The sequence below is a fragment of the Meles meles genome, chromosome 13, assembly GCF_922984935.1.
Source record: "Meles meles chromosome 13, mMelMel3.1 paternal haplotype, whole genome shotgun sequence".
Taxonomy (NCBI): domain Eukaryota; kingdom Metazoa; phylum Chordata; class Mammalia; order Carnivora; family Mustelidae; genus Meles; species Meles meles.
In genome coordinates, this window is record NC_060078.1 from 62,195,897 (window position 1) to 62,208,779 (window position 12,883).

A 12,883-nucleotide genomic window follows, 5' to 3' on the forward strand; every position below is an offset into this window, starting at 1 on the left:
GCTCAGTGAGGAGTCTGCGTCTCCATCTCCCATTCCCCCTGTTTGTGTTCCCTCTCTCACTGTGTCTCTCTCTGTTAAATAACTAAATAAAATCTTTCAAAAAAAAAAAGCATAAAATGGTTGGGAAGCAGTAAAAGTGTTGAGTTTTTGTATGTGAACAAAGTTGAGTTGCTGTAAGCTTAACATAGACTGTGATAACATGTTGGCTTTTTGTTTTGTTTTTGAGAAAGAGAGTATGTGTGGGTGCATGAGGGTGGGGAGGGGCAGAGGGAGAGAGAGAGAATCCCGAACAGGCTCCGGGCTGAGGCTCCACTCGGGGCTCTGTCTCACGACTCTGAGATCATGACCTGAGCCGAAATCAAGAGTCAGACTGAGCCACCCAGGTGCCCCTAGACTGTGATAAGATGTTTTATGTAAACCCCATGGTAGTTACAAACCAAGGTACGGAACAGATAGGTAGGTACAAAAAAAGGTAAAGAGAAAAGAATGAAAGCATACCACTATAGAAAATCATCAGATCACAAAAAAAGACAGAGAGGCAGAAAGGAGCAAGGTTCTATAAAATACCCAGAAAACAATGGACAAATGTGGCAAGAGTAAACCCTTCTCTATGAATAATTACTTTAAGTATAAATAGTCTAAATTCTCCAGTTAAAAGACATAGAGTGGCTGACTAGATAGAAAAACAAGACCAAATGAACTACCCAACTATAAGAGACTTACTTTAGCTTCAAGGATACCCCTAAGCTGAAAATGAAGGGATGGAAAAAGATATTCCAGGCAAATGGAAACCAAAGAAAGCAGGGTACTTCAACTTACAGGAGAAAAAATAGACTAAGTAAAAGAAAGAGAAAAGGTCATTATATAATGATATAGGGATCGACTCATCAAGAGGAAATAACTGTAGTAAATACATACACACCTAACATCAGAGCACGTAAGCATGTAAAGCAAATATTAACAGATCTGGAAGGGGAAATAGTAATACCGTAATAATAGGGGACTTCAATTCTCCCCTTTCAACAATAGATAGATCATCCAGACAGAAAATCAACAAGAGGGTGCCTGGGTGGCTCAGTGGGTTAAGCCTCTGTCTTTGGCTTAGGTCATGATCTCAGGGTCCTGGGATCAAGCCCTGCATGGGGCTCTCTGCTCAGTGGGGAGCCTGATTCCCTCCCTCTCTCTGTCTGTCTCTCTGCCTGCTTGTGATCTCTCTGTCAAATACAACAAAAGAAAATCAATAAGAAAACAATGGACTTGAACTACACTTTAGACCAAATAGACCTAACAGACATATACAGAACATTCCATCAAACAGCGGCAAAATGCACATTCTTCTCAAGTGCACACAGAAAACTCTTTAGGATAGATCATATGTTATCCACGAAACAAGGCTTAACATATTGAAGAAGTATCTTTTCTAACCACAATGATGTGAAACTTGAAATCAATTATAGGGGGAAAGTTGGAAAGTTTACAAATTCGTGTAGATTGAACAACATAGTCCTGAATAACCAGTTGGTTAAAGAAGAAATCCAAAGGGAAATTTAAAAAAAAATCTTGAGACAAACAAAAATGGAAACACAACACACCAAAACTTACAGGATGCAAGAAAAGTAGTTCTAAGAGGGAAGATTATAACAATAAATATTTATATTAAGAACAAAGAAAGATCCAAAAGGCCTAATTTTATACCTCAAGGAACTAGCAAAAGAATAAACTAAAGCCAAAGTTAGTAGAAGGAAGGAAATAACAAAGATCAGAGTAGAAATAATGAAAGAAATGAAATAAAGACTAGAATGATAATAGAAAGACCAACAAAAGTAAAAGTTGGTTTTTTGAAAAGACTTAAAATTTACAAACTTTTTGCTAGATTAAGTAAAAGAGAGAAGACTGAAATAAATGCAAAGGATCATAAGAGATTACTGTGAACAATGATATGCCAACAAGTTGGACAACCTAGAAGAAATGGATAAATTCATAGAAACATACAACCTACCAAAACTGAATCATGAAGAATAGAAAATTTCAGCACCCCGGTGTTTATAGCAGCAATGTCCATAATAGCCAAACTATGGAAAGAGCCCAGATGTCCATAGATAGATAAATGGATAAAGATGTCGTATATATGTACAATGGAATATTACTCAGCCATCAAAAATTTGAAATCTTGCCATTTGCAGTGACATGGATAGAACTAGAAGGTATTATGCTAAGCAAAATAAGTCAATCAGAGAAAGAATTATATGATCTCACTTATATGTGGAATTTAAGAAACAAAACAGAGGATCATGGGGGAAAGGAGGAAAAAAAAAATAAGACAAGATCAGAGAGGGAAACAAACCACAAGAGACTCTTAATCATAGGACACACACTGAGGGTTGCTGGAGGGGTAGGGTGGGGGATGGGGTAACTGGGTGATGGACATTAAGGAGGGCATGTGATATAATGAGCACTGGTTATTACATAAGACTAAAGAATCAGTGAACCCTGCCTCTGAAACTAATAGTACACTATATGTTAAATAAATAAAAAAAATTCTGAACAGACCAATAATGAGTCTGAATGCCTTTTCAGGGCAGAGACAGCCTAGCTAGGCCTGAGAGGTGCAGAGGGGTTTTCCATCTCCTGGGCCGGGCTGGCAGATCCTTTGGGTTTGAGGAAACCAAATAGCCACTCAGCCCTTGGTATGGAGCCCAGAGCACAGAGGAAGTGGTGGGATGAGGCTGTGAGTGACCAAAATGCCACTCACATGGAAGCTTCTGCATCAGGGTGCTGCGCTCCTGGAAACTGGAGCTCTGGTTGCATGAGATTCTTCTGGTTCCTTCACTGTAAAATCTGAAGGAAACTGTTTTAGGGAGTTTGGGTCTCCTCATCTGGCCCCCAAGTTGAGGGTGTGTTAAAGAAACAAAATACAACAAGAACCTAGATCAGTTGTTGAGAAGAAAGTTTCCCAAGATTCAGGGCTTGCTCTGAAAGTGGGGGTTTACTGTCTAGTGCTAAGTTTCAGATCCTAGGGCACAAGGTTCTATTTTGGGGTGAAGTTGCCATTTCTGTAAACAAGATTCTGGCTTGGTATTGAGGTGCCTGTTTGGAGGGTCTGATTTCCATGCTGGGGTGAGAGTTCCATTCCTGGAGGGAGTTTTCACTTCAGGGCTCTGGATTCTTGATTGTAGTTGAGTTTTGAGTCTTGGGCCCAAGACTTTGGTGCTCTATATTCTAGGAGCGCCATATTCTAGGATTGGGTTGAAATTCTCTTCTTGGGCTTGGGGTTTGATTATCAGGCTGGAGGTCTTGTGCCCCGGGAGGAAGAGAAGAGCTAGAACCCCCTTTCACTTCTGCGGAAGACTTTCTGGGACCAATAGCAGAGGAATGGGCCAGTAGACTCAGGAGCTAGTGGTCAGGAGGCATGGGTTCCAGCCCTTGCCTGGCTGTGAGATGGAAGAGACATCACTTGTAAGCTTTAGGTCTCCGCTGGAAGCATGGCCGGGCAGTGGTGTTGACTCACAAAGCACCATCCAAGCCCGTCTGATCCTCCCAAAGTGACACTAATTGTGGGGTCCGTAGGCACCGGTGGCCATCGCTCGGTGAGTCAAATCCATGATGACAGCGCTCAAGCGGCCCTGGGCACTGTCAGCTTGGTCCAATTAGTGCCAATCGGATCTTAACTTGTGCTGAGGGGCCCTGGGGAGAGGGAGCACACTGAGTGGGATATGTTAAATCCGGGGCCCTGGGGCCTGGTGTGTGGCTCTGGCGGATGGGAGCAGGGCTGGGTTGGGCCCACAGCTTCCCTCCTAGTGGGCCAGTTCTCACTTAGCCCAGGCAGTGGGTACAGACAGACCAGAAACCATGAACTGAAGGAGCCTGGCTCTCTCCCTTGTAGTCTGCAGAGTAGAGGGACAGGGAGGCAGGGGGGATGGCTGTGTCCTCTGCCCCCAGTGGGGCTGGCACACCCAGCTGAGAAACATCCGCTTCTATATAGGGCCACTGCCTTAACTCCCCTCCCTCGTTTCCTTCTCCTGTTACTCCACTGGGGATCCTCTCAGAGAGCCAAAGTTGCTGGGAAGAAAAAAGCCCATTATGTTTGTCTGGGTCTTCCAGCTTCGTGAAGCCCTCCTCCTGTCTCTTCCCTCCTGGATCTTGCTCCAGATCTCCTAGGGATTGCTGGGACAGGTGGTCTTGGCCCTATTTCCTGGAGACACAGACTGAGGTCTAGTTGGGTGGACATTTCCAGGGTATCCTCAATGATTGTTGCACCCGCTTGCCCAGGGGGCTGTGAACGGCGGTGCGTGCCTTGTGGCCTCCTAGCCCTCAGATAGCCCTCTGGCAGGTGCATCTTCCTGCCTGCCCCAGGGGTCCCCCTCTGTTCTACCCAAGTAGGGGAGAGCCGTAATGCAGAGTAATGCAGAGCCAGGGTGAGGCCAAGAGGGAGTTCCCAGCTCAGGGGTACTTTCTCTAATATTTGAGAAGAACTTCTCCTTTAGGACAAAGCCCCTTCCCTAGGACCCAGGAAACTCAGGCACCTCAGAAGACCGGTGAGTTTCCTCCCCCACCTGGTATGTCTGGGGATGGAGGGGGCGCTCTGTCTGGGTCTGTAGGGACTCTCCAAACCCCACTGTGTGGGCCTGGCCAGGGTACTTGGGGGGTTGAGAGTCCTAGGGATCCCCCTGTGCTTAGGAAACTCAACCCGGACATTGGACTCTGGTGTGGTCCAGCAGGCCTCTGGAGTTCCCCATGGGCATGGAGGGGGAACCCAGGGTGAGGAGGGAGGAGGAAGGACAGGCAAGGGAGAGGCGCTGTGGTTGAGGGATGGACTCGGGAGTCAGATTTTGTCTTTGCTCCCTGTGCCACCTGGAGCCAGAGGCTTAACTTCTGCCTACCCTCATCCTTTATCGGAGAGAATGCTTGATGAGTCATGAATGCATGATAAATACGAGTCACTGTGCTCATCATTAGGCTCAACCGGCAGGTCCCAGCTTAGACATCACTTCCACCAGGAAGCCTTCCCTGACCCCTGTCCCATCCCCGACCTGGGTTAGATGGCTTCTGTGTCCTCCTCACTGCCAGCCCTGTAGCCCCCTCGCAGCATGGATCTGACCAGCTTCCAGGGCCTGTTCAGCTGTCACTGTCCCGTGTGGCCTGTGCACTCCCCACTGCGTTGCTGCCCCAGGGCCTGGCTTACACAGTAGGTGCTCAACAAATATTTTGAAATGAATGCAAGAACGGGCTGATTCTGGGCAAGTCATACTTTTCTTTCACATCCCCTCAGTGCTGCAAAAGCCCTCTTTCTTTCCCTGGTTGAAAGGACATTTGCTGTATATCGGCTCTGGGGCCAAGGCCAGAGAAGGGAAGAGTGATGTGGGACTCTTGGTTCACTCATTCATTCCCTGATGCCACAGGGATGCCGGGCCTCAGACCAGCCTCTACGGATGAATGTGGCTCCATCCTTACAGCACTTGTGCTGCTGACCCTTGGTGTTGGCAAAGGTCAGAGGAGAGGAGGCTGGTCAGCTAGGCTGAGTAGAGTCAGGGAAGGCTTCCCGGAGGAGAGATTGGCTTTGAAGAATGATGGGAGGCAGAATCGGGAGGTGCTGGTGGAGGGGATCGCTTCCAGACACCAGCAGTAGAATTGCAACCTTGCCTGCCAATGGACCTGGTCGGTTTTGGTTATGCGGCCCTTGTGACGTTTGGTAGCATCTTGGGATATAAGCGGAGATGTGGTGTTCCATCTTTGATCGCGGGTCTTTTTGTTGGATTTTTGGCTGGCTAGGGAGCCTACCGTGTCTCCAGTGACAAGCGAGATGTCAAGCTGTCACTGTTTACAGCTTTCTTCCTGGCCACCATAATGGGTGTGAGGTATAAGAGATCTAAGAAGATCATGCCAGCTGGGCTGGTTGCAGGTTTAGGCCTCATGATGATTCTGAGACTTATCTTACTGCTGCTCTGAAAATCCAGAGGAAATGACGACTAAATTCACGTGATTCTATTGTAACGGGCAGAGCACACACTTTGGATTTAAAAGATAAACTTCCACTTGGAATATTACATGTCTTATTTTACGTTGCAAACAACAGAAACGCTCCAAAATGAACACCAGTTTGAGGGATTTTTTTTTTAAACCAAAAACTCTACTGTTTTCTACTTGTCAGATAATGGTCTCATTAAAGATATTTAATAAATCGTTATACACCCCCCAAAAAAGAACAATGGGAAAGTTTGGGTAGATAATAGATGGGCCTTCTCTTGGGGGTGGGCAGAGAGCAGATAGAGAAGATGGGGCTGCCTGTGTATGGAAATAAGGCAAAGTTGGCCAATGACCTTGTGGCCTGAGGGTGTTGCTAAAGATGGGTCCACAAGCTGTGGGTAACACTGATCCTCAATCTGCCATCCACAGACAGGTGACCCTGGGCAGGTCACGGCATGCCCCAAGTGCTGGTGTATTCACCTCTAGGATGGGAGCTGTGATGCTGGCCTCTCAGTGTGGTCAGACCACTGTGGCTAACCCCTTTGTGCAAGGAGATGGCCCAGGTAATAGAGGGACGGAGGGCAGGCCTTTGGAGGAGGGGGAGGCTAGGAGGCAGGTATGGGGGTGGGGGTCCGTGGAAAAACAGGAAGGCAGTCCTGCTTCAGGCCTCTGTTTTGTAAATAATTAAATTCTTATCTGGGGTTTGTGGTGCCCACACGGGCAGGAGGCAGGCGGGGCACCTGGAAACAAGGTGCCAGTATTGTCTAGGAAGTGGTGGAGTCCCTTCCCTCCCCTCTGTCATCCCTCCCAGCCCCCTGGTCATGGCAGATGGACTGGGAGTAGGTACTCTTCTAGGGTCTTCTGGCCTTGCCACTCCTTCCCTGCCTTTCTCTTTCTCCCTTTCTCCACCGTGGCATTGTCTGGTTCTCCTTCAGGTTCTTACCTCTGCAGACTCAAAGCACCACTTGCGCCCTGTACCCCCAGGTCCCAGGCCCCTTTGGGGCTATTATTCTGTACTGACCCCACTGCTGCCTGTTGAAACCTTTCTCCCTCCCCAGTGGCCTTTCCCAAACACTCCCACCCCCTGGAGTCCAGCACTACCCCCCAGGGTCTGCTGGGGGGGCCCCTCAGGGGAGCACTGACCTCTCCCTCGCCCCGTGCTCCAGAGACAAACAGTCGTTTTTTTTTCATTTTCAGTGCTTAATACTGAGAATGTGAAGGTCTGTTTAGTCTTGTCCAGCTAACATAAACCAGCCGGAACTGGGCCATGGCGGGGACTTTGCTGTAAGTTCCCTTATTTGGAATGAAATTCATTGTTTTTCAGTGGGAGGCAGTAGGGGTTTTGGGGAGGCCCCTCTGGGCCCCCTCTTCACGTTGTGGCCTGCAGGGCCCCTCCAAAGGTCACCGCGGTGTCCGTAACATAGAGCCTGTCCCTAGGACACCAGTTACCCCCAGTACCTCAGGGATGGAGGGGGCCTGGGATCATGTTGTCCAGCACTGACCTTTTCCAGGGGGGAAACTGAGGCTCAGAGAGGAGAAGGGACCTGCCCAGAGTCCCAGGGCAAGTTGGAGCAGACGGAGGTTTAGAAGGCTCCTGATTCTCTGGCTCTCAGATCTCTGTGCTGTGCCAGGATGCCTCTGGCCTAGGAGCTCTGCAGGGGAGGTGGGGGTGAAGGGTGGAGGGGGGCGCTGATGAATCTGGCTGGAAGTGGCCTTTCAGTCTGGGAATCATCCAAGGCTTCTGGCCTAGTGACTAAACAGAGGCCTGGGGCAGTGAGCTGGGGGCCCGGGGTATGAGAGCTGAGGAAAGGCAAGGAAGGTAGAGGGTGTGCAAGGGAAGGGGTGGTGGCTAAGGGTCCAGGAGAACTGGTTCTAGTCCTGACTGCTGCTTTGCTGTGACTTCCCGCTCTTGGATTCCTTCTTTGACCTTGGTCTTCCCTACTTGTCCTAGAGGCTCAGCCTTTTTTATGTTTTTATGTCTCCCCCAGGGTGTGCCTCGGATGAACCAAGGCCAGGGAGTGATGGGCTGTTTGAACCTGCTCACCCAGCAGCTTATCATCCCTCTCTGGGCCCAGGTTTCCCTTCTTTGCAAAGGGGTGTGGGCCCCTTCATCATGAGTCTTCTGCAAGATCATGAGGTTTCAGTCTTGACTGATGCTTTCTTTCTTTCTTTTTTAAAGATTTTATTTATTTGACAGACAGAGATCACAAGTCGGCAGAGAGAGAGGGAGAAGCAGGCTTCTCACTGAGCAGAGAGCCTGATGTGGGGCTCGATCCCAGGACCTTGGGGTCATGACCTGAGCCGAAGGCAGGGGCTTTAACCCACTGAGCCACCCAGGCGCCCCTTGACTGATACTTTCTTAGCTGGGCTACTCATGAAGGACACAGGCTTCAAAACCTGGGGCTCTACAGGGAGCAGTGGGGGTCTTTGCAAGGAGGATGTGAACTCATATACTCAAAATGTCTCCCCGATGCCCAAAAAATAGAGTTGGGGGTGGGGCAGGAAGCAGGCCAGCATGGTGACTGTTGGCTTTGAGCCACCCAGCTTACCCTGGCCTGCCTCGGGGCTCCCTGTGGCCCCACTTCCTTTGCTCTATCCTGGGCCCCTACTGGAAAAACAGCAAGCGCATGTTTAGATATTCTTTCTAGCGGGAGTTCCCCATTTAACATCCTTTTAGAAAGAGCTTCTCATTTATTCACTGATTCTTTTCACAGAGATCACACAGCTGGGACGTAGGAAGCTGTAACTGACCAGTGTAGGAATCCCTGGGTCTGAAAAAGGAAAGATGTTAGAAAGCGCAGGCCTGAGAAATTGCAGCTAGAAGGCCCTGGTGCTGGGGAAATCAGGGCAGGAGACACGGTGTTGTTTACTACGAACATTCCATTCACAGCTCTTTTAGCAGTAATGCTAGTACTAGTATCCAAGGCTGCATATCCAGGTACGTTAAACGTCTGCTTCTAGATGGTTGTTGAGGTGCTGGTTTACAAAAGATCATCTCCTTGCCAAGAGCCATCCACACCCTAGCAAAACATTAAACTCAGCATTAAAGTGAATGGAGATAACGTAAAGACATCCACACTGGTCCTGGGCATCTCTGGGCGGTGGGAAGCCACTGAAGGTTTTAGATTTGCTTTTTAGGTAGATCAGTCTAGCTGCCTTGTGGACGATGGATTTAAGAGGGACAAGATGGGGACAGGGAGACTAGTTATGGTGGGAGCACAGCTGTCTCGGGGAAGGATACCTAAGCCTGAAATGCAGTTTTGGCGAAAGAGAGGAATTTGAGACACACTGAGTGGGGTGCTTGGCAGCACTGGTAAACAGATGGTGGGGGTTGTAAGGGAGAGGGAAGAATCCAAGATGGTGCCCAAGTTTTCAGGTGGCTGGGAAGATGGTAATTTCTTTGAGACCCTGGGCAGGAGAGGAGGATTGGAGGGGAAGCTGCTAGGTTGAGTTTTGGGATGCCAGAGGAGGGCTGAGGCATTCTGGGAGAGACTTTTGGGTCAGCAGCTCCATGTGTGAGCTCAGAGCTCAAGGGGGAAGTTATGGCTGCAACCTGTTATCAGCAATGGGTGCCACTTAAACCTTGAAGGTGAATGAAGGATCCCAGGGTGGACAGGACAAAACTGAAGGAGTGGGGTGAGGGTAAGGAAAAGCCAAGAAAAGACAACGGGCCAGAGAAGATGATGGAGGCCATGGGGCTAGAGTTTAGAGATCGTGATATGGCATAAGAAGTGGTTCTCAGGGGCGCCTGGGTGGCTCAGTGGTTTAAGCCGCTGCCTTCGGCTCTGGTCATGATCTCGGGGTCCTGGGATCGAGTCCCACATCGGGCTCTCTGCTCAGTGGGGAGCCTGCTTCCCTCTCACTCTCTCTGCCTGCCTCTCTGCCTACTTGCGATCTCTCTCTGTCAAATAAATAAATAAAATCTTAAAAAAAAAAAGAAGAAGTGGTTCTCAGACCTTAATGACCCATCAGATTTCCTACAGATTGTAAAAATGCAGGTTCCTGGAGCCTAACCCCGGACCATCTGGCATAGTGCGTCTAGGCGTGGGTTTCTGGGATCTGCTTTTTAAAACAAGAGCCTCTGGTGATACTGATGTGAGAGTTCTATGGACCACCCACTGTGAAACACTTCCCTGGGAGTCAGTCAGATCTGGACTCAAATCTTTGGTTCTTGGATCTTGACCTTGGTCAAGTGTCTTGATCTTCCAAACCTTTGGTTTCTTTATTGGTAAGCAGGCATTCTAGTTCCCATTTCACAGGGTCACTGTGTGGATTAATTGGGGTGGCTCAGGACCTGGTCTGTAGTAAAATGTCAGTAAACAACAGCCACTTCTTGTTCATAGCTAGGAGTTTGAAGATAGTGAGCGATGGGACAGGGTTCAACCTGGTGGGAGTCCTCCTGCCTAGCGTCCAGCTGGCCCCAGATTCCATCTCCAAGTTGCCTTGTCTGAGCTGATAGGACTGGGGGGCTCCTGGCTCATCTAATCTCATGAATCAAATCAGAAGTCAGCTTACCACTTGGCAGTGAGAAATTTACTGTCAGATGGACCAGACAGCGTGTCAACTGCTTGCCATTTTCTCCCGCTGCAGGATGCTCCTTGAGTGCTGGGTGAACTTGGCATCTGGTTGGGGAGCTGAGGCCACGATCTGAGGATTTAATGCCCTTGGGCCCTGAACTCCACCCAGACCACTTCACCCACAGGGACATGCCTGCCAGGTGGACCCAGCCCGGGCCAGCTCTGACTGTGTTCCTGTGGACCCCACTACAGCTTGCTTCAGGGACACCCCCTTTTTCCTGATTCCTTGGCATCCAATGAACACCTCTTTGCTTTAGGTTTGTTAATACCTCTGGTCAGGCCTCTTTTACTGGGGCTGTTTCATCTCTCGAGGGTAACTTTGCGTGCTCTGATTCATGACCAGTCGATTTCACAGACTGAAAATCGGGCAAAGCTTATTATCAAATGCACTGGGGAGGCACCTCATGGTGGCCCTCTCCCCACTTACGGTCCATACAGGCTTTCAGGAAGGAGGGCATGTGGTAAGTCCATGATGGCACCTCTATACACAGGATGACTTTGCAACTTTTTTTTTTTTTTTTTAAGATTTCATTTATTTATTTGACAGAGATCACAAGCAGGCAGAGAGGGGCTGGGGAGCAGGCTCCCCGCTGAAGCAGAGAGCCCCATGCAGGGCTCGATCCCATGACCTGAGGCGAAGGCAGAGGCTTTTACCCACTGAGCCACCCATGTGCCCCGACTTTGCAACTTTTAATATTCAGTGGTACTGTTTTTAAAAATGTCTGCCACATTGTTTAGAGCCCAAGCCGAATTGCACAGTATGTCTAGTGTGTATAATATGGTCCTATTTGTGTCTAGAGTCTTATATTTTTCCTTTCTCTTCCCTTCCTTCCCTTCCATCCTTCTTTTCTTCCTTCCAACTAATATTTATTTAGTACCTACTATGTGACAGGCACTGTTCTAGGAATTAGGATATATCAGTGAACTAATTCTTTGTCTTACGGAGTTACATTCTTCTGAGTATGAGGAGAGACAGACACACACGCACACACACGAAGTAAAAAAAGAAAGAAAGAAAAAAAAGATGACATATGGGATGTCAGATGGTGATAAATGCTCTGAAGAGAAATAAATCATGGGGTGTGGCAGGGATGGGATTACGGGTTGGGAGTCTGGCGATGTTTACACTTTAAATAAATTGGCCAGAGAAAGCCTGATGGCATTTGAAAATGACCAGAAGGAGGTGAAGGAGTGAGAAATGCAGATGTCTAGAGGAACAACTCTCTGTTCTCTGGTTTGATGTCTTGCTAACTATCTGTGCATCTGTTCATTGCCCTTCTGTATTTTCTTTGTACAAACACAGACCAAGGCTGAATGGATGCCCACCCAACTGTTACCAGTGGCTACCTTTGGAGACTAGTCTGGGGATGGAGTGGTGTGGGAGAATGGGATGCTTTTGTTTGACCTCTACACTAATTGGCATGGTTTTATTTTATTTTAAATAATCAAATAAATAGTGGTTTTATACTTTAAACTTTTTAAAAAATGAACTTCCGTATCCCTGCCCTGTCCCCAAAGAGAGAGTGGTCAAGAGAGTCAACTCCCTGCTTCGTCGAACTGTATTGAGGGATGAATGAGATTCTTGGTATATAATGGCCAGTGGTTGTGCCTGGTGCTTAATAAAGGTTAAATTCCTTTTCCTTCTTAATTTTTCCCCTCAGTGCCCAGGACGGGGCTAGGTGTCCAAAAGTACATAATGACAATGGGTGAAATTCAAGCCAATCCTGAACTCACTGCCCTTACTGGGAGCCCCTGGGAATCAGTGCCAGGGCTCCAACTCTCACGCCTCTGGAGGCTGGGTAGGTCTGGTTTCCCTCCATAGGGATCAGATAACCCTGTCAGGACTCATCTGGAGGACCTTAAAGCCTCCTGGAGCATGCATGTGGTTTTTGGACCCCCTCTCTGAGATGTCACACTGCATCCTTCTCATCATTTTGGTCACCATTTTACTTTTTATTTGTTTGTAAGTAGGCTCCATGCGCAGCGCGGAGCCTAATGTGGGGCTCAATGCAAGGCTCAAACTCACAACCCTGAGATCAAGACCTGAGCTGAGATCAAGAGTCAGACACTTAACTGACTGCACCATCCAGGTACCCCTTGGTCACCATTTTAAATTCTTCTATCATCACCAGCAACAGATGCTTTCAAAACAGTTTATTGCTTAAATTATTGTGAGTAACATACCCTTGGCCAGCATCTCTCTCCATTTCCTCCATCCCTCAGCTCCTGACAACTACAGTTCTGCTCTCTGCTTTTATGAATTTTGCTTTTTTAGATTATTTCTCAAAAGATTTTCTTTATTTATTTGAGAGAGACAATGAGAGAGAGCATGAGAGGGGAGA

The 12,883-nt window shown here is 48.1% G+C and overlaps 1 protein-coding gene and 1 pseudogene across 1 annotated transcript in view; both read left to right on the forward strand.

The window, feature by feature from the left end:
- Positions 1-12,883, forward strand: part of NEURL1 (neuralized E3 ubiquitin protein ligase 1) — an 81,325-nt gene that overhangs the window by 14,299 nt on the left and 54,143 nt on the right. The window lies entirely within an intron of this gene.
- On the forward strand, positions 5,647-5,946 carry LOC123955496 (annotated as a pseudogene).